Genomic DNA, 23,027 nt, shown 5'->3' with positions numbered 1-23,027 from the left:
TTCACATGTTGCCATATCCCAGTCATAAATTCAAATATCAGTAAGAGAGATCAATGTCACATACCGTATTGAAATATTTCCCAAGAAGAGTTAATGTAATAAATTTACATTACAGGAAGCATGAACATTAGCATGAAGTCAATGCATTATTCATTATTTCCATTTGGGAAACTTCTGAAGCCACTAACATAGCTTTAGCATAAGGTTATTGTGACTGTCTTTGTGCGAGAGATAAAAGATGTCACAGAGGGGACAGCGCAAACTATGAAAACCATCCAGATGTTTGAAAAAGGAATAGTGAAAACAGATGAACTGAATACAAAATCATTCCCTGAAGTAACTTACCCAAACACGCTACAATCCGCCTTTGGCATAATAAGGCAAGGACAGAACAGAAAGAAAGCAGGGATGTTAAAACTGAGTGCTGTATCCTGTTTTTTCTCTTTCTTCTTTTCTTTCTTTGTCCCACAAAGTCTGGGTGGTTCCAGAGGGGGCATGAGAACACAGTAATGACTTTAATAAAGAGGACTTGTTCTTAATTGAGATTAGATTTCTGTTTTATCTAGCTGCCACATCAAGGATCCTTTAGTTCCAGTCTGAACGGCGTCTCATTGTGGTCCATTATGTGGTTGATCGACCATGTTAATTTAAACTGCATGCCATCAGTTAGCTGGTATAATTCTCACAGAAGTACAGAGTCCTTTTATTTTTAACATATCAGAAGAGGATTTTGTCTTCATTATCTTTCAGATAGCTAGCCAAAGGCACTATATAAGGTGTACATAGATGTTTATATCGGCGTGTTTCACCTGGTTTTCCTCATTGCTGTGTGGTACAGAGTGATTAGCAGCAAAGCACTGGTACTCTTCTGGCCCTCAATTGTGACCATGTGATCATGTTGGACAAACTGTAGGTTTGACAGTTTGAGTGTGCTTCACCCTCCCCGCCCCCCTTTTCATGGCAGGCTAGCCGAACGTGCCTTTTAGTGCAATTACATGGGCTTCTACACATCAATTAGCAATCCAATTAAGTCTTGATGTGATGAATAGTGGTGAATAGGAGTGGAGGAGCTACTGATCTTGCTAATAATGATCTTGCCGATTACACTGATCAGTCAGTGGTTAAAAAGACAGACATGCCAAGGTCATCAATTAACACACAGAAGAAGCAATAAGAAAGAGAAGAAAGCTGATATGCAATGTTTCCAGTGCAAAATTAATAGCTTGTACACTGTATAGATACTAAAAGATATTCATTGAGATATTTATTTATTGAGAAAGGCAAAACTGTTTTTTTTGCTGCAGTCTTTATGAGGCAATGACTTATCTGTGACAGAAAAATGAATATGTTTTAATATCACTCTTGAGTTGATAAAATTAAAATTAATGTACTTTAGTGTGATTCAGCCTCTCTACCCAAATATGTTGTGCAGCCAATTTGTCATTTTCTTGTAGTTGACACTTCTTTCTTCTATTTGTGTTCCAAATTAGGCATCATTTAATTTGCAACTTCACTCATTTTAGTATAGTATATTTTATGTTTATGAAACTGTTTATTCTTCATGTTTCAATATTAAATTTTATACATATCACCTTTAGCAGCTGATAAAGAATTTATCCAGAAAGCCAATGCTGCAATTGTTTATCCTTGGCAGTGCACATTTAACATACATTGTTACCATATCATAAAATTGTTCTTATTATGAAGTTGTTTCAGCAGTCTTGAAGTGATTATTCTTATTCTGATACAGAGCTGGTAAACTTTTGAGTGGTTTCAACCTTTTTCTACTTATGTCACCATTTGAACACTGAGCACCTTGCTAATATTTGAAGGTTCACGCATACTTGGTCACTATGGGTGAGTGGTTAATTCTATTTGGGTCAGTGACTTTAATGAATTAAATTTAAGTCTTACTTTTTTTTCTCTTCCCACACTGTCAAGGTCTGACAACATATTTTAGTGCAGTTTTCAGAACTTAATTATTACAAAAGAAGGGAAACCGAAGAATATGTAGTAGTGAATCTTTAAAATCAGAATCTAAAGTTTTTCTCAACAAATTTACATGATACTGAAATATTGAACTGTGAAAAATAAAGAGAATGTGTCAGAGGAAAACGTTGAGAACTACACTGTACATTCTTCCAAACAAACTCCAACAGCTACTAAACCGCTGTGTGGTGAAAGTTTTTATCAAGTCTGTCATATTTAATTTTTCATAATAAGAACAACAGTTTATATTAACTTATATAAAGTGGCAAAACTTCGACTGCTACATCTCTGAAATGTATCCATAACCCTCCAGCCACTTTATGGAGTGTACAAAGCTCATGTCAGGAACCATTTGCTAGGTTTTCCTAAGCTTTAGGCATAAATGTCTATACATTTTACAGAAATATGTATTTCTATCTTTGTCAGTGTTGCAGTATTTTGCTTTTTTAGGTTATCTGCCGAAGGACAGAAGCAGAGACTATGGTGAGGTGTTTGTCCATCCGCCCACAATTCACAAAAATCCCATCTCCACGTATAGTACTAGTCAGGATTCAGTCATACTTACAATGACTGCCTGATGGTTCTTCACCCAAATTGTGTTCAGTTGTGTCCTTTCATGCGTCTGTGCAGTCCTGTTAAAAACTAGTACACTCCATTTTTCAGAAACTGGAAAAAACATGTTTAGAAGCATTAGCTTAAAATAATCGGTTTATCAAGTGCATCTGATTGGCAGTACCTGTCAATTCAATATAATCAGTTTATTTATATACCACCAAATGACAGCAACAGTTCCCTTAAAGCATGTAAGAATTTCCCCAAAGGTCATAAATAATTGAACTAGTGAATACAGTTATGTCTAGGTTATAGTAAAACCCAGCTAAGTTAAATTCAAATAGTGTTCTTTGAAGTGATATAAATGGCACTCTCTGTCTGCACTCTGTGTACATGTGTAAATATTGTTTTAATGTAATTCGTTGTTCTGTTTGCCATTGTTGTTCAATGCAAAACTGGGAGAGCTCATCACCAGAATTACTGAAATGGATTTCATACTTTTTGTAGACATGGACTGCATTTTTATATCACCTTTATGTCACCTTTATTGAGTATTATACAGAGCAATAATTTCTGTTTTTCTTATAGAGTATAATCCAACAGATCAAAAATATGCAATAATACACTGTATCTGTAAGGTCAACCAAAGCCATTGTCGGGTAAGGTGAAAAATGTATAGCAATTCACAGAATATACTTCCTTAAACAACCATAAACAAAAACGCTGAGTTTTTTTTAAAGACATTCTAATTATCATCTTCTTCTTCTTCTTCTTCTTCTTCTTTAAATAATTCAGTTTTGAAATTATTTTTTATTGTTGTCCTCTTTAAAAATGTCATAAGCTGGTAAGACACAGAAAGGAAAAAAAAGGCCAAAAAAAAAAAAGAAGTTTTTTTTCTCCAGATGCAGCCAAATAAGTTTTAGTAAGGTGGTTAATAAACTGGGTACTTTATATTTAACACTGCATTTTAGTACATAACTAAATCAATCCATTGCAATTTGGGACCATAGCTAGAAAGCAAAGATCAGATTTGTGAGCGCAGAATGTGTGAAGTTTCTAGAAAACTAGTGTGGTAAAACCTGGAGTCTGCAGTGGATTTAAATAAATATGTATACATGAGGTGAGAGCAATAGTATTTTCTAATTGCCATTATCGCAGTAATAGAATTTAAATGTTAATAACGCAAAGAAAAGAATGCAGCAACAGAACTACACTGAATAATTAACGTACACTTTTTAAACCATTATGGACCTTAATTATATGTTTTAATGGTTTTCACTGACTCATCTACATTATTCCAGAGTTGAAAATGTTTTTTCTACAAGCTAGTCTCCATAAAAAGTCAGTGTTTGAAAAAAAGATTGGGGACTTTATTCATCAGGTTAATAAACACTCTACAGTGGCAACTATTACCATAATTCTGTGAAGAGGAATACATCTCTCACGAGTATTTCACCTTGCAACAGACATTTTCATCACTATGAACGAGCAGATGAACTGATATACCTAATGACATCCTTGACACAACTATTGAAACATAAATCTTCTAAAAAAGCAAAATGACTTTGGAGGCAATGTTTCTCTTCCAAAAAGTTTGAAAAAACATTTATAGACCTTTTATCCACGATACTCTAGAAAAGGTAGGCTACAACACAGCAAGCATTAACCATATACAGATGTCATGATGTGCTGTGGCAAGCAAGGCAGGATCCAAACTAGGGACTTGGAAACAAAGGGATAACTAAAAAAGGGAGCTTTATTTGCTGTAACAAGATACTCCAAACAAAACAAAGAATAAACTAAAAAAAACAAAGGGAAAAACAGAAACTTGGAAGCTACACAGGGAAAACCAAAACTTTCAGCAGGCCGAGGAACACAGAGCAATATAGGACAACATGACCACAAGCAGAGGGAGAATGAGGACATAAATGCACACAGTAAATACACACAGGATAACAAGAAGATGGACAACAGGTGGAAACACCGCTGGAACTAATTACTCAGAGACAGGAAGCAAAACTGAGCAGAGCACACAAAGGACGAGAGACTATTAAAATAAAAAAGGAAGTAAGTACACAGTGAGACTCAGACTAAGACACATGAACTTGACAGTGGAATCGGGGGGAAGCAGACATGGAGACAGACCGGGGAGACAGAAAGGAAACACCAAAACACAGACAACAGATAAAGGAGATGCTTGACAAAACATGGGATGTGAAACATAGGTGAGACACGATAACAGAAACCTAAAGACTGGATAACAAAATTAAGACCAGAAAATACAAATAGTAGAGTTACAACAATAAGATCCTGGAAAACCTGGAACACAAACTTAACTTTGAAAATATTAAATAAACCAGAATCAAGAAGTCCAAATGCAGAAACACTGGGCCCAACTGCCACTAGTAACAGTAACCTTAGTGTTTTCCACAAAATTGTGGCTGTCAGCTGACTATTGTCAGTATTTTTGGGACCATTTTGACACAACTGGATTCTGTTTAATATTCGTGTTTTTGGCACTAATATAATATTAGCAATCAAATAAGTAGCTTTGAAAATTTAACAGATTTTCTGTTTTTGGAAATTGAAAGCAAACCATTCTGATTCTGATGTGAGTCTGAGTCCTGATAGGTAAAAACAGAAAGAAGCATGAGTAACCGTTATAGTCATCAAGGTTTCTTTTCCTTTCTTGTTACATATCTCAGCATTAAGTCCTGCACAAGAAGCAACCATCTCATCAGCCTACTGTTTGTTGTCCACACTAAGAAAACAGGGACCATGTTCGTAGTCATGAAAAGCCACAAACTTTTGACAACACAGATTTAGAGTCTAAATCTGCAATGGTCTAAAAGTTTTAGACCATTGCATTGAGCAGTAGAGACAGGCTTCTTTTCAGTTTTTTGTACCTGATTATTTTTTATTTTCTTTTTGGAAAACTAGCCAGTTGTGTGATCCACACCATAATTGCTCCCCTGCAGCATAACAGATACAGGAGAACAACTCCTATCCGCCTGCTGCTCACACAAAAAGAAATCACAAGGTCAGGTGTGCTGCAGACTCAAAGGTACTTTAACATGCAGGTGATCAGACAAAGTGTTTAGTGACAATACTAAAACTGGTGAGAGGAGTAGCAACATCTACAAAATTCTGACAGAACCACATTTGTCACTGTCATGTAAACCTCTTCAGAGAGGCTTGCTACTCATACTTGTACAATACACTGAACAGAATTAAAATGTTCCTAAAGCAGATACAATATATTTTTAGGCATTTAGTTTATATTTATGACAGCTTCTGTATGTATACATGTGTGAATACACATACAGTTAAACACACACATACAGATGTAAACTCTAGCTTCTGATGATTCAATTCAATTTTATATATAAAGTGCCAACTCACAACAACTGTTTTGTCAGGAAAAGACCCTAATAATAATAATAATAATAATAATAATAATGACAAAACCTACAATAAAATAAAAATGCAAAAAAGAAGAGGAAACAAAAAGGAAAACAAAAATTCATAATTGCCACAATTTCTAAAGAGATTTTGCAAGTTTTTCTTTGTACACTCGCTTTTTTTTTTTCACTCATATTTCAGTCCAGTCCTTGTACTTGAAAATATTCAGAGAAATTTTTATTTATTTATTTATTTGTTAAAACAATACTGATCTATGAATCATTCAAGCAAAAAACAACAATGATGTGTCTGCACATAACAGAAGCCCTTTAAAAAAGGCACTTTCTTACTAGCAGCCTGTTACAAAAGCACATTATTTGCTCACTTTTGTTTTGTTGAATCTCTAAAAAATGAATGCTAAAGATAACACAGTGTGACAGACATACATACAATAGCATTTTTGCATCAACAAGGGGATTCTCACAGTGCTATTAGCTGAAAGGTTATATCTTGAAATTGTATTGTCGTAGGCCGGCACCAGTCACCCTTCTCCAAACTCTAGGTAAATGGTCTGTATTTGTATAGTGCTTTACTTGGTCCTAAGGACCCCAAAGCACTTTACACTATACACAATCATCCACCCATTCACACACTAGTGATGGCAAGCTACAGTGTAGCCACAGCCGCCCTGGTGCGCACTGACAGAGGCGAGGCTGCCGGACACTGGCGCCACCAGGCCCTCTGACCACCACCAGTAGGCAACGGGTGAAGTGTCTTGCCCAAGGACACAAAGACCGAGACTATCGGAGCCGGGAGCTCATCAGTCTCTAATTTTTAAACAGTAGTTAGGGACCTGCTCCAATGTGCAGCTTCTGACTGCTTCTTTAGAATGGTAATCAGACTCCTTCATGTTTTTTTTTGCAACCTTTGAAGATTAAAGTCTAACCCAAATAGGGTTCCAGGGAAGTTTCTTGGCTCTCATCTCCATCTGTGTTTACGTTAGGCTTAAATTTTCCTTTTTGATAAAGGTTATAGTTAGGACTGAACCAGGTGACCTTAGTTATGCTAAAATAGGCCTAGACTGCTTGAGCGTCCCATGATGGACTGAGTACTTCTACTTCACTCACCTCTTTTCACTTTGCATGTTTTTTCCACCACTCAAAATGCACAGAGGAGGTCTAGAGAAAGGTACAACATTCAGCGTCTACAGCCATCTGTAAAGCATGGTGGAGACGGTCATGGTTCGAGCCTGCATTTCAGCCAGCGGTGTTGAGCGAAGGCAGAATAGATTCCAGCATGCAATACCATTTGGAAAGAGCCTGTGTTCCTTCCGGTGTTAATAAATCCCAGCAACTATTTCCGATTTTCCTTCTAAAATATAAAAAAATGAGGGATGGCTCAAGACTTTTGCACAATATTCAAACTAATAAATACACATTTTTATTCGAAACCCCTGATGTGGATTAATAATCTTTGTTCCTGATTGAAAGGATAATTTCATTTCTCTGGAGAGTTGGATTTTACATCGTGCTTTGTTCTCTTTTCTTTTCTTACATTTGCCCGTCATCATTTTTACCTCCTACTCCCTTGAAACCACATTTAAATTCGGCTGATTTTCTGCTGTTTACATGCACAGTGAACCAAACCAGCCAGCCATTAAATATTTTAATAATCTAGCAGAAAAAATACTCCGACGTGTACACATAATAAATCTGCATATCACTGAGGAAGATCTATATTCAAAGCAGATAAAAATAATAATAAATCCAATAATAATAAAAAATGGAGGGGCTAACAGGGCCCATGTGGTATTTGTTTGGATAGAAGATAGAGGAATAACAGATAAAGTACTGATTTGGAGGTTAATTTATGTCCTGTTTTTAGTATACAGTATATGCAGACGTGAGAAAAGTGTATAGGGATTCTATGTATATGCAATTTGATTGCATTTACCTGTCAGTCTACATCCCTAGCCTCACCTATGGTCACGAGTTTTGGGTAGTGACCGACAGAACGACATTCCGGATATAAGCGACGGAAATGAGCTCTCTTCGAAGGGTGGATGGTCTCTCCATTAGAGATAAGGTGAGGAGCTCAGCCATGCAGCAGTGGCTCAGAGTAGAGGCGCTACTCCTCCACATTGAAAGGAGCCAGTTGAGGCGGTTCGGGCATCTGACAAGGATGCCTCCTGGGTGCCTCATGGGTGAGGTGTTCCGGGCATGTCCCACCAGGAGGAGGCCCCGGGGCAGACCCAAGACACGCTGGAGAGATTATCCCTCTTGGATGGCGTGGGAATGCCTTGGTGGTGACAAGCTGAACGAGGTGCCCGGGGAAAGCGGGGTTGAGGCTTTTCTGCTTTGGCTGCAGCCCTCACAACCTGGCCCTGGAGAATGGATGGATGATCTCTGTTCTTCACTCTATATATCTAATGCTAGAAAGGTTTTCCTTCTGTGTCAGTTTTAATTTCAGACATAGCATGCCAGAAGTAGTTATAGTGTGGTTATATGGTTATATGGTCAGTTTTGAAGTGAATTAAATTTATGAAATTTAATTATGTTATTCTTAGAAATAGAACATTTTTTTTTCCCAGATGACTTTGTAATTGTCCTCATGCTAGCATGTGCCACTTGTGAATGATTTAGAAATAACCTGGGTGGCTAAAGTATAAACATTCTTTACTTAAGTACATGTACAGGTACTCGTGTTAAAAAAAAATACTAATTAAAAGTTGAAATATCAGAAGTGAACATCATATCCCAGTAAATTCCTCTCAAAGTCAAACTGTGCATTGCTCAGAGAAACTGTAAAAATCCCAAAAGCTGCATTTCCGACTCAGGTGGCATGTTAAGTTCATGGCAGTGCAAATAGAAAAAGACAAAGCAAGTATGGCTTGCTTGGAAGGGTTACCAGGAGAAAGCCTCTTCTCTCTAAAAACAGATTGACTCACGTTGGTTCAAATGAGACCAAAGTGGAATTTCGTGACCATAATGCACATGTTCACCATCTGAAAACCAAAGGCTCTATTTACATCATTTTAGAACCTTCTAAGGACTAGGTAATTTCTTTATGTCCTCATATGTAAATCATTAGAAAGAGGGTGTCATTTCATTTTCATTGAAACAATGTTGTTTCCAAAAAGCGAAAACATAATGATAATATTACTGCAATAAAGAAACGTTTGTGTCTACTTGTGTCTGCTTTGAAAAAACAAATTTAAGTGTGCACTCTATCTTTAAAATGATGATGGTAAACAAAGTAGTGATAGCTTTCCTATATTTTATATTGACTTAATCAATAACACAAAGTTAGGTTTCTTAATTATATATTTTCACTCGTTTTTCACTTGTTTTTCACAGGCATTAATAATCCTCAGCAGCACTTTGTGTATTTATAAATGTCATTGAACTCAATTTGCCGCCTTAAGTGATAGGCCTAATGATGCCCTGAAATACCTTTGTTCATTTTCAGAGGATAATCACATGGCTCTTGCAGTTGCTTCTTGCTGTGGATGATTTCAGGCTCTCTCTCTTCCATCCGCGTCTTCAAATACTCAAAACTGTTTGAATATTTCACTTAGTCACAGCTTCACATTGTTTTAAGATGATTCTTTTTCAATTGGCACCACCTCTGTGGGTCAAAGTATGCCTTTTTATGTGTAATGCACACTGTAAGTAATCACAAATCCATACCCATTTACCCATCTCATTTCTCTAGTCAAACCGTGGATATGATAGACAAATGTCAAAATACCTAAGGGCTTAAATAAAAATTGTTAAAACATGTGAGATATGTGATTATGTTTAGAGAAGGGCATCAGAACATCTGTTGATGCACCGTAGTGTTTGCTGTTCCTTTTAAGACTAGTAAGAGTAAGAGAACTTACCAGTAGATCTGCAGTTTCTGAAATACTTAGACTAGTCTGTTGGACACCAACAACCACGCAACATCCATTGTTGCTTAAACAACAATTTTCTTTCCCGTTTTAATGCTCACTTTGGGTCGGCTTATTATATATTAATATTAACCAGCAGCTGAACATATGTACATGACAGTGTGGCTGGTGAGTGTACATGCTGACATTTGACTGCTCTTTGACCACCCCTGTTCACCCCTAATTAATAAACCTGGACTTAAATGCTTTGAATACAAATTTTATCAGAGGAAATACACAAATTTTATTTCATTATTCCTTCTTTTATTTTGTTCTTTCCACGTCACATACTGAGGAAGGTGGTGGATTTCACCATTTTTTTCACTACTTTAATTAAGCTTTTTTTTCATCACAGACATGTTCCATGTCTTTACTTTCAACAAAAAGTGCGAGCTATGTCCTGCAACCCCCAAAATTTGATTCTGTTCATCTGGACGTAACTATTTCAGTGGGAGAAACATTTCATCCCTCATCCAAGTGACTTCTTCAGTCTCAGGCAACTGCAGGTTTCTGCAACAACACAATGATAGGAGATGTGGTAAATTATGTAATCACAGAACTTTGCATTATCCACTGGTGTTCAAAGTTTAGGACTCCTCAAAATCGTAATTCTCATCTAGATAACATAATATTACTTACAGATTACATAAGATATGACTGACATACACAGGGGATGATGCATATGCTGTATAACCACGCCAGGAGCTCCAATCATTCCTTCATTCAGCCGTTTGTTCCCTAAGAATAGTGTCTACTAAACTTTTTTCTTTTTTCCCCCCCATTCACTTATAAACTGAAGAACCTCGATGACTTTTCATACGATTTCAGCCAGACAAATGCAATGTTTATCCAAACACTTGGTTTTCATTTAAGTAAGTCATTAATGCCACACACAGCTCCAAAAATTGTGAGAAATATTACATTCCTAAGTGAGGCTCTAGGTGAGTACACCGAGTTTGGGTTTTGTCTCATAGGTTATTTGCATTACAGGGCATAAGTTTATGACTGATGTATGAAGCTGTTTTTGCACTTCCTGTGTTCTGAGCGATTTAAAACTTTGAGATTTTCTACAAACATCAGTTTAAAGCAAAATACTATGCTTTCAATTCCATCATCTCAAATGTTTACATATTTTATATGGCATGGATCTCCTCACAGCAGCGATAAACTGTTTGCTTTCATTTTTTTCTTGTCATGGTATGTTCGGGGTGTTTTACATGAAAAATTTCAACTGCACACTTTTTCATATACTTCATTTTTCTATACATCACTGCTCAAGGGCTTCAGCTCTTTTTCATTTCCATGTCCCTTTTGTTTTCAGCACTACAAACCTGCTCAAATGTTATAGTTTTCACAAGGAATCTCAGTAGTCCACTGTCTGAGTGGCAAGATCATCGTATGTCTCTGGTGAGAAACTGAGCAAATGTGCCAAAAATATTACACCATGAAAGACAGCACAGATTCTGTTATTCAAAAAATGTCAGAATAGGCCTGGCGAAGAGGACTCCCTCGCTCTTTAACATGCATTTCCCCTGTTAAATTACTCTTGTAAGAACGTCTTAAGATGGAGCTCATCACATCACAAAAGGGGAAGGAACCAAATAGCAGAATTCCCAGTCGTCAGTTTAGCAGAGATTTGAAATAACAATCCCCATCGGGGCCAGGCAATGTCGTCTAAGTTCCCTATTCACTGAACAATGGCACAGAGCCGACCCTCCTGAAGTACCGAACAGCATCAAGGGACGCAGCTCAATAAAATCAGCCGGGGGGATCTCTCACTTCTTAAGCTTTTCAATAATATGATCCCCTGCTATCTATATTACCATATGGGATCCAGCAGCCAGGTAGGGGCCGAGGCAGCAGGGTTTCAGGAAGATAATTGATTCCAGTTTTTAGCAAGAGGACTGGGGATGTTGTGGGAGAGCAGTGAACGGGCCCTCTTCAAAGATGCAGCTTTCAGGCTGCAAGGCTACATTATACCTGAGTCAAGAAGAACCTGATCTGTTATTCTTGTACAGCTCTCTGAAGTGTTAGAGAGCATGAATAAGCTATGGGCTACAAGAGCTAGACAGACATTCAACAGGTGAGGGGGGGGGGGGCAGAAAATTGATGGGTGCAATTTTATCTTTCTCTCTTAGAGAATTTGTTTGCAGTGGGACAGACTGTCTCCCTGGACATATAAATTAGAAAAATACAGTACTATCAAAAATATATATAAAAATGAATAGGAATGTTGTTTAAGAATATTGATGATAATCACTGAATCCCAAACTCAGTTCCCAGAGTTGCCGCTGCAAACCTGCAGAGAGCCTCAGTGATGTTTCACTGTAATCAGATTACACCTGATCCACAGAGTGAGCAGAGGAGCTTCTGTTTGGATTTGCACATCATGGCTTTGACTCAGTACATTCTGCTTGAACTGATGAAATCTGATGAACCAGCATTTCTTTTTTTTCTTCATATTTAATGTGAAGATGTGATAATGAGAGGGGAAATCCTAACATGGTGCTCTGGCTGTGAGCACAGAAGCTCCACCTACATTTTGTTCAAACCTTCTGTTTGTGGAGGACAGCTAATAAGAGCAAAGTTGTCTTAAAGAGGAGCTAAGACTGTCAGGGGTGATGGATTTAGGGTCTGAAAACCTAGCCAAGGCAACCAAAGCTACTTTAATAGAGTCAAACGATCCCTGTGAAAATTTGCATTATGTGTACATTTCAATAAAAACTAAATATATTGGGAAAAAAAATGATGTGGAAAAACAAAAAAAATCACATGCAAGAATGGTTGCATTCTCCATCGTAGCCAAAAATCTGTCCTCCAGGTGCCAGTCTTTTGGACTGTGAGCTATCACGAGAGTCGGTCTCCAGCCAGACAGAGTTCATTCCCTAGTGACTGAAAGAAAGATAAATGCCACCCAGGATAGATGAATGACAGATGAGTCATTTCCATTTATGAGGTTGAGAATGCTCACACTGATCTGCTGTCATGTCGCTCCATGATTGAAATGTGTTTGTGTGTAAGAGCTTGAGTGAGAGAGACAAGAGTGAAAGGAAAGGCAAGAAAGGATGAGATTATAACTATAAGAATTTATTTTTTGTCTGCTGCCATTCATTTTCTAGGAACCAGGTATTCCATTGAAAGCATCAGTCTTGGCTCCTTTATTCCAGCCACACTCAAAAAAATGAAACGTTGACTTTAATTAAAATTATTTTGTCAACAGGTTCCACGAAATTGAATTATGTTAGTTTAAAGCAAAAATCTTTAGTTCATCTAATTTAAAAAAACTACTTAAGATTAACAAGACATATTTAAGACTAACTAAATCAAGTTATGTTGTATGAACATAGATGATATATTTTCAGGTTAGATAGTTTAGATTAGTTACTTCAACACATTTCTTATTTGTGGCAGTAAAATGTTAAATTTAAGTTAGATTAATTCAAATATTATATTTTCAGCCACCTTGTGCTTTATTAATTAGTTTTACATAAATCTATTTTGTCAACAGGTTCCACACAAATGAATTAAGTACATCCAACTTATTTTTTAAAATTTCTTTTATTGCCAACACATTCAGTGAGCATTTGTGTAAACCCAGTCCAAAATAAAACACAACAGCTCATTAGGGTTAGTAATTAACAGTATGTAGACAGATGCAACATCAAGACTTTAAATTAAATGTCTGTATCTACCAGAAATAGAAGAGAAAAAAAAAAAAACGCATTGAAGATCACATAACACATTGATAAGATGACACTTGAGTTAGGCACATGTGATGCTAGTAAGGTCTGTGAGTGTTTTTTTTCTTTTAGTGTCTAAAATGGATAGCAAAGTTGCTATTTGCAATGATTGCTTAGGGTCAGTCCAGTAACACAATGCCAATGAAGTGCTTTCCTTTAACAATGCAAAGTGAAGTGTCCACCTCAACAGCCACAATTTAAAAAAAAAAAAAATTATGTAACAACAACAACAACAACAACAACAACAACAACAACAACAACAACAACAACAACAACAACAACAACAACAACAATAATAATAATAATAATAATAATAAATAGTCCACTGATATTAGCAATCAAAGAAAATTACATCACCATCCCAAATAAAACTTTAACAAAACATGCCAACATTATGGTCTAACAATAAAACAGCTTGTCAGCGTTCAGTTTTTTTGCAACAGCACAGCAGTAACCATTTAACACTTGCCACTGTCAACATTTATTTTACCAGTGTTTGGGCAAAAAACTTCAGATGTAAACATTTTAACATGGAAACAATTGTTCGTCTTTAAAAGTCCACAAAATATACATTCATCCTGCATTCCCAACTTGGATGATCTGATATCCTCGTGTTGGTGTTGTTCCCAGACCATCATGAAAATGTTGTTCCAGGTTCAACATTGCAAGTGACCAATCACATTGTTGTGACGTTATTCTATTCCAAGCCATTTGTGCATTTATGAAATTCCAATGTTGCAAGGACAATATCAATTCTGCTTACTGTTTATTAAAGGGTTAGGGTTAGGGTCAGTTGATCGGCGGACAGAGGCGGTTTCACGCAGCTTAAGTACAGTTTTTTGTTTTACGCCGGTTTTTCCCGAAGTCGCAAAAGTATGACGTCACAACATTCTGATTGGTCACTTGCAATGTTGATCCTGGAACAACATTTAGTATGATGATCTGGGAACAACACCAACACGGGGATATCAGATCAACCTCCTAACTTACCCTTATTTTTAGTATGTATTGCAATTACCTTTACAATGCACACAATGTAACACAAACTGAATATGAACATATTTCCACCTCATAACAATATGCCTTGAACGCTAATATACACACCACCCTTCAACATTTCTGGTGCAGTATCATCTCTCAATTAAATCCTTTAAATCTCAATACTTTTGATTGTCTCTTAGCTTTCAGTCTTGAGGTTAACTGAGATTCAGTGCATATATCCCACCCATTAAGAGTGCACATGCAGAGGCCAGGTCTTCCAGGTCATGCAGGACACACTAGATGGTTATACCCACATCGGCTGGAGGAGTGCTGGCATCAGCTCTTTCGATGGTAAAGATAGCAAGGGTAATTTGTTCCAGCTCCCTCTGAACAGCTGTAGCTTAGACACAAAAACATAGAAAAATGGCATCCAGTTTTAAAAAAAGAAAGAAAAAGGGCCAAAGCTACCCTTTAATGACGTAAACACAATATTAGGAACATGCACCCTAGTGCGCCACTATTTCAGACTACAGATTCAACGATAAATATAAATAGTTTGGGTATACAAGAAGATTTCCCAAAACATTTAAACAGGTTCCATGCAAATTACAACAACAACAACATGCAACAACATTAGTTATTCAAAATTTGGTTTAATACAGATAAAAAACTAAACTAAAATTACCAACCAATTATTCTTTGAAGAGGATGCTTGGGTCTTCATTCAGGTAAAAAGGTAGTGCCCTGAGGACACACTCCCTCCCCTTTTCAATGGTTTCCTTCTGTAGAGAGTGGCAGAGATACAGGAAGAGAAAACAGAAATACTTTAGGATGACAGAAACTCACATTATACGCAAAATGAATGACATAGCCACTGCACAGATAGACATGTACACAAGACCAACTAATCATCACATGGACATGAATAGTTAACCTGTTGGGCAGGGTTTCCACCACATTATATATGTCCATAATGGAGGTAAAGACAAACTAATACATCATCTTTTTTGCATTCAAAACATAACATAAAAACATTCACTTCTGGTTTAACCTAAATCAAGGGATCAGATTTTACATATGTTTAGGTAATTTAAATTTTCCAACGTTTTGAGTACCAAACTTTGTCTTGCTTAATATAAATGTAAGTGCACTGTGCAGCTACCATACACTAGCTGTTTAAATTTGAAAATGATCTTATTAGCCATAATATTTTGCTACCAACAGAATAACGCACCTGTGTGGCTGGGGCCAAAGTTTGTCTAATTTTCTTCCCTGCAACGCCTCCTTTTTTCTTGAAGACTTTTATGAGCTGGTCAGTGTATTGGTCAAGTTGTGTAAAAAGCCTTGGAACATGTGCAGCAGTAGTAATCCTCACATATTCTGCTTCCACCTGAAAATATGTCAACAAACACAACATACTGTACTGTAAATATACATACTATATGTACACATATACAAACTAAAACTAATGTAGAAAGACCTCATTAAAGCTATAATTTTAACACAAACATTTACACAAAATGCTAATGGAGCCATTACAGCTTTTATTGTTATTTATCAAGTTCCAAAAAATATTAATCACAGCTGATCTGAAAAGAATTTCATGCCTCAGGCCCTTGAACTGCAACCTTTACCATGGTTCAGATGTGGAGACGAAATAACAGGGGCATGGGATGGGTCACAAAAGAAAACTTAACTTATAAAACAGTTTTGTTTTTAAAAGTATAACAGTTCACATACCACATACAAGCTCAGCAGTACCACATACACCACATCAGTATAGGAGGGAGCAGGTAAAGGCAGGATCTGAGATTTATAAAGTAAAACAAATTCATTACTTAATTTCAAGAAGCAAATTATTGTTTGAATTACAACTAAATAAAATACTACTCAGAAGAAAAGCAAGAGATTGACACTGCCATGTGCTAACTTTCTATAGAAGCAATTATCACCAGGTCTGTCGACCTCCATTGTCTGTCCACTCATATGTCTTGAATAATTTTATTAAAAAAATTAAGTGTGTACTTTCACAAACTGTAATTTATAACTACATTGATATGTATAACTCCGCTAGGAAACATGCTGTATTTACAGACCATTTTTACATAATACAGATTACTGATAGAGCAGAACAATGGTGTCACAGTGGCTTTCGCCCTTGACTTTTTGGATTTTAAATGTCACTTTATGCTATCCTTGCTATCCTATTCGATATTTCCGACTCTCGGATTACAGAAAAGGAATCCCAAGAAAGCAAATGGAAAAATAACCCCTTGAAAGAATAACCCCATGAACCCCTGTAGTTAATCCCTTAATAAAACAAAAAACAATAAAAATGTTTCTTACACAGTCCACAAAATAAGCATGTCCAGGACCCAGTAAAACTAATGTAAAACAAGCACACGCAAACGATATAACATGTCTTGTAAGACAAACGCAAAATATAACCATGCTGGACATATAGATACTACACAACATAGTCAAAGAAAAAAGTGGTCTTACCTCTCAAAGAAACAGCAGCTTGGCGCCAAAACAGCCTTTTTCAGTTAAATTTGAAGTCTTGCGCATGAGCAGGCACAAGCCGTGAAACCTTCTTGTTCTGCGCGGTTTCATTACAACTGTTTTTGCATTACTGCCACCTTGTGGATATACAAGGTATATCGATCCTCATTGACTTAACTTAAATGTTATGCGATCAAGTAACACATTAGTATTATGTACGTTGAATAATAGACACAATTACGTAGACTTGATTAGAAAAACATATGTTAACTTAACAAAAACATATATTTTAAGTAAAATGAAAATAAATAATTAATATACACTGAACAATCCACCTCATTCATTTTTTTGAGTGCAGCATCACCACTGCTCTTTCACCTTGTTTACAACATAGCAGTGGTGTTTCTTTTTCTTTTTTTTATTTCTTTAACAAAGTGTATGATAATCCACCCTTGCAGTTGTATGACTGCTTTTCCCCTTTTCACTGATAAAAAGAAGAGAGAGAACATAAAGTAGGATTAAAACCACTCCAGATGAGATGTATAACATTTCCAGGCACATCCAGTTACAAGGCTTCCTGCATAACTTAACATTTACATCTCTGCCCACACACAGATAATATATCCACTGCATATAGACACTAAATATTCCCATTGCAAAAAGATTTGTTTTAAAAAGCAAGAGAAAAGTCTGATGTCTGATTCAGAGTTTGTGCCATTTGAATGACCTGGATATACCCGAGACTTTCTTTGAAAGACTTTCCTGCAGACTTAAAAACTTCTCAGATAAATCTTTGTTAAGTTTAACAAGCGCAAACCCCAATGAGCTAGCTAACCAGGTAGTAGCCTTTTCTTTAGTCTCAATCTTGACGAACTGTTACCACAGACATAAAACACATAAGCCAGTTATCTTTCTTTTCATGCTCCCACACTGGTAAACTACCTGCTTAAGTATCCAGTCAAACTTTCTCTCATCTCTTTAGTGTTTTCACAGTACTCACACTACACTGCAGTACTTACAGCAGGCTAATTATACACTGGCCCCACAATCTTTCAAAGCTGAAACTGTTTCTAGCTACACACAGTGCCAGTGTTGAACTTCCCATTGTGCATTTTATACCTAAAATGCATTTGTGAAGGAAATTACAGGTATAATTGCTATTGAAAAGAGGCACTTGCAAGCCTCTCTCTCAATTATTCTCACAATACTGATATCTGCAAAGAAAAGCAACATTTGACTATTTTTCAGAGAAAACTCACAATTACAGTTAAACATTTAGCAGTGCCTTCAGTTTCTTCATCAACAAGGGTCGTTGTTAGTAGTAGTCTGCCAGTAGGCTTCTAACTCTACTTGCTAATTCAATCTGCAATTTCTCAGTACAATTACAGATACATAACAAGTCAAATGTCTTTCCCAAACGGAGCAAGCAATACGATGGCAAGAAAGAGTAGGAATTGCTTAGAGGAAAATGTGTGAGCTGTTTGTTAATTGGAGAGAACATTTAGCAGACTCCTTCACAAACATATGACAACCCCACCTGCTCGTTTGCCAGTCTCCCTGGCTTGTGTTACAATATGGAGCTGACAGTATTGCCTGAGAGTTTGGCTCCTGTCTTGACAGGAGATAAAATCTCAAAGCTGTCTTGTCAAAACTTGCATCACATTCCTCAAAATGTAAAACTGACAAATCAAGGCTGAGCTTTCTGTGACTATGTGTTTTCTCCTTTCTTTTTTATTTCTTTTATTCCCCCATTTGTATTTGCAGCTTCAATGGTCAAGAATGGCAAATTGTATAGGGCAGCAAAATATGTTCCCTATCAATTGTGCAAAGACTGAAGATTCCAGTAACACCTAGGCTGTTGTATTTATTCAGGCTTATGACATTTATTATTTTGATGTGATTTTTTTTTTTTTTTAGCTAACATATATAAAAAAGAACAGACACACACATACAAGCTTCTAAAAATACACATGCAAAGGCAAAATTTTACTCTAGGGGCAGTTAACCTGGAGAAACTTGCTACTACAAATTCAGCTTTTTCTGTAAAAAAATAAACACTGCTTTGTAAAAGACTGCATCACATTCCTCAAAATGTAACTCTGACAAATCAAGTCTGTGACAATGTGTGTTTTATCCCCCGTTTATATTTGCAGCTTTCAGAGAAGAAAACAACCTTTCAAATTATAAAAAGCAACAAATGCTATGCGATGTAGTTTGCCAAATTGATTCACTTTTGCTACATCTGTTATTTTAAATTTGCTGTTTGCTAACATAGACACACATCAGAGGTAAAATGCACACAAAGCTCCAAGAATACACATGTAAAGGCAACATTTTACTCTAGGGGCAGTTAACCTACAGAAACATATGACTACAAATTCCACTTTTTTCTCGTACACAGACACTTAAACCCTTTTCCAAAAGTACAGCCAGTAACAGACACTAGCATATTATCAGTTGCCTCAGCTGTGTAGTACAGAATATGACATATGGTGTGCACTATCTGAAAAATGCATACTCTAAGTTGCTCTGCAGACATTGCCAAATATAGGTTGTAGTATATAGGCTAATAATATGTACTCTCAACCCCCAAGAGGCTCTTGAGTAGCTACAACTTTGCCTTTATTTCAGAAATGTACAGAAAGTGAAGCTTAATAAGCTTCCCAAGGCATTACATGCTTTTTTTCCCCTTCACATTTGGCTCTGAGGATTGGACTCCAGACAACAGTCTTCAGAGAACTTAACGATCATGCCATCTGGAGGCAGGGAAGTGTTGTAGCCACTGATATCGATCATCTTTTTACACCTTACTCTCACAGATGGTGGGAAAAAAAACACCATCTGGGTGCAGGTGTTGGTGCTTTGAAAATGAGAAGCAGCCACAGCAAAATAGAAATAAAATCGTTTGTCCTAACACTACTAAAAGTTTTCTTTAATTAGGACTTTTTAATGTGTGAGCTTTTTAAGAGTTAAAGTAGCTGTGCTGCTGGAGGTTCATATGTTTGTATGTGGCTGTTTGTGTCTAGGTGTAGGTAATGCTTCTGGCTCAAGCTTGCCACAAAGTTCGTACTTAATCTTTGCTTCTATAAGTTTTGCTTTTATATACAGACTTTATGGTAAATGGTAAATGGCCTGTATTTATATAGCGCTTTACTAGTCCCTAAGGACCCCAAAGCGCTTTACATATCCAGTCATCCACCCATTCACACACACATTCACACACTGGTGATGGCAAGCTACATTGTAGCCACAGCCACCCTGGGGCGCACTGACAGAGGCGAGGCTGCCGGACACTACAGACTGTGTATTACATACCCACATATTAAAGATGTTGATATGGGTTAAGGTTATCATTTTATGCCTTACATTTTAGGGTCATTATTTCACATGGATACATTTTGAAGTCTGACTTTTTCTTTGCAGGGAGGCATCAAGCAATGGAAACGGACCACTTAATTGCAGACACCATGACAATGCTGCCATCAAGTGGACATCCACAGTTATTACAAAAGTCTGTCTTTTGGCGTTATGGATCATCATTGTTATTACCATGAACACTATCATCAACACCTCTACAGTCATTAGAAAATTACCAGCATCAGTACATCTACTTTGGTGAGCCACAAAGCCAGCTCATCTGCATAACAATGTACAGCCTATATAATGATTTGCACCATGATTCAGTGAGAAATATGCACCCACCAACACCCAAATAATTGCAACTGCAGCAAAAAGCTAAATTACTGTGCAAACAAGAGTTTGGCAACTATTTAACAGGTTAGTGTGACCAGTAGATGTCACTGCATACCCTGAAATCAGATCATGGTTTCCAGAGAAAGCACACCTGCAACCTAGAAACACGTCAGTGCAGTAACCATGCAATGCTTAGCGACAGACTCAAAATTACAAACAGAGGATCATCCCTGTTGTGTTTATGTGATTCTTCCCTGATGCAGTCATAAAAATCAATCCCAGCAACAGAGGCAAAGTCTGTGAGAGCACTTACAAAAGCACTTTGATTTCTTTTAGCATGCAGAATAATCTGACTCTTGTTAACAACAGTTCTGTACAATTATATGTTACAATGTTGTGCTTCTTTATTGATAAATATTGCAATCAGTAATTGTTCATTATTATTAAGATGAAACTCCTTGGTAATGCTGACCTGTTTATACCCATACTAACTGCTACCACTGTAATATCTGTTAGTGGGCTCATATAATATTGGAAAACTATGCTTGTTTACAAAAGCTCATGAGAACACAACTTAGAGAGTGTTATTGGCATATTCTGATTAATAGGGTCGTCATTCCTTCTGAGTAAGGAGTTTTTCATCATATGCACAATACAATTTTAAAACTTTGCTGATATTGAAGCTAAAAGAAGCTAAAGTGTGTACCAGAAAATAATATACAATTTCAAAAGTCACTGGATAATTGCACATTTATCTCATTAAATGTCCTCATGCTGACCACTAAGAGTGCCACATCTTAAGGATGTACACATGTGTGTCTTGTTATGGCTGAGCTGTTGTTGTAACATGCACTGACACATAATAAAGTGCAAAAAAATGCACGGTGAATTGTTCCATTTAGAGCCCAGAATACTTCCGCTTGCTTTGTTTTTGTCTCCAGCGGACCAGTACCTGGTTACTGTAATCTAGCCTGAAGCCAGAGAGCGAGCAAGAAAGAGAGAAAGCGAGAGAGAGAGAAAGAGAGAGAGAGAGAGAGAGAGCTATGCTGCAGATCCATCTGGCCCTCACCTGGATTCTGTATTATGCCCCGAAGCCTTTTAGATTAAAGAGCTGCCTTCAGTCACATTTATGCTCAGCGAGATTCCATACTGTGTCTAAAAGCACAAATAATGCTACACTGAAGCAATTGTTTTTCATCTTTCTCTGATGTTATTTTCAGTGAAGCACATCAGCAGACTCTGTTTCTATTTTTCTCTCTGCATGTGTGCAGCACAATATGTTTGCACTATATTTACCAATGTTTGTGTGAAGTTTTTATCTATGTCAGATTCACCAAGAGACTTTTGCTCATGTGACTTCTGCCACTGTAATGTATGTGTATAATATAAAGTGAGTTGAACTCCAAGCCTCTGAACATGCCTGATGTCATACTTTTGGCCTTTTTGGCAGCTTGTTATGTTATGTGTTTTCTTCAGGCCGAAATTTAAAAGTGAAAGTAAGTAATTTGTTGGAAGATTATCATCTGCCTCTTCAACACTAGACTTAATCTAGTTTTCCTTAAATTTTGTTAGTACTGTATGTAAGGAAACTCCTAGTAAGTCACCTTTGACTTGGTTTTCAATGTGGGATTTGTTATTTAAATACTATGGAAAATAATCCAGTCTGGTCTCTGTACAAGTACGTAACAAAGCACAGATACAGCCTTGCTTATACTATAGCGGTTGAACCACAAATGTGCGTGATGTTGAACGCTTTGATGCCAGGCCTGTTTACATGACATAATGATGCCCATGCTGTCAATTTAGAGCATTTCAATTGTCTCCATTCCCTCAGAGAAGGCACTCATCAGAGATCCACAGAGGGTCTAAGTTATGTGTCTGATTATAATGGGTAAAAAGATATGAATGAAAAAAATTAACCTCTATGTCAGTGTTTGTTTTAATGCATGCCCGGAAAAAGCGAACTATAGAGAGAGAGAGAGAGAGAGAGAGAGAAGAGAAGCGCAAACACTAAAGAATTCAAGGTGGGACGTAAAATTTTGTGTAGAGTTTAAGGGCCAATCACTGAGAGTTGTGTTTACTATTGGTAGAAAAAATGGTCAAAAACAACTATTGAAAGTTTCAGCAGATGCACCATTGTCTGGCTTTACCCTCTTTCCTCCCCCTTTCCTTTCCTTCTTTTGTAATCATGTGTATAAATTCGCAAATCTGTTTGTATGTGCATGCATGTGTGCTTA

At 36.9% G+C, this 23,027-nt stretch overlaps 1 long non-coding RNA gene across 3 annotated transcripts; it reads right to left on the bottom strand.

Moving 5' to 3' along the window:
• Nucleotides 1–13,413: 13,413 nt before the first annotated feature.
• Nucleotides 13,414–17,440, bottom strand: LOC143418671 (uncharacterized). Of its 3 annotated transcripts, none has more exons than XR_013098702.1 (5): nt 16,942–17,440; nt 16,336–16,401; nt 15,830–15,985; nt 15,285–15,377; nt 13,414–14,995 (listed from the first exon to the last, which is right to left on the bottom strand). It is a non-coding gene; the product is annotated as an uncharacterized LOC143418671 (long non-coding RNA). The 3 variants fall into 3 exon arrangements; XR_013098703.1 differs by having other exon boundaries at nt 17,098–17,439; XR_013098704.1 differs by lacking the exon at nt 16,336–16,401 and having other exon boundaries at nt 17,098–17,438.
• Between the last annotated feature and the right edge of the window lie 5,587 nt (nt 17,441–23,027).

The sequence above is a fragment of the Maylandia zebra genome, linkage group LG5 (genome assembly GCF_041146795.1).
Source record: "Maylandia zebra isolate NMK-2024a linkage group LG5, Mzebra_GT3a, whole genome shotgun sequence".
Classification (NCBI taxonomy): Eukaryota; Metazoa; Chordata; class Actinopteri; order Cichliformes; family Cichlidae; genus Maylandia; species Maylandia zebra.
Note: the sequence above shows the minus strand (reverse complement) of the source record. Positions and strands in the feature narration are given on the sequence as shown.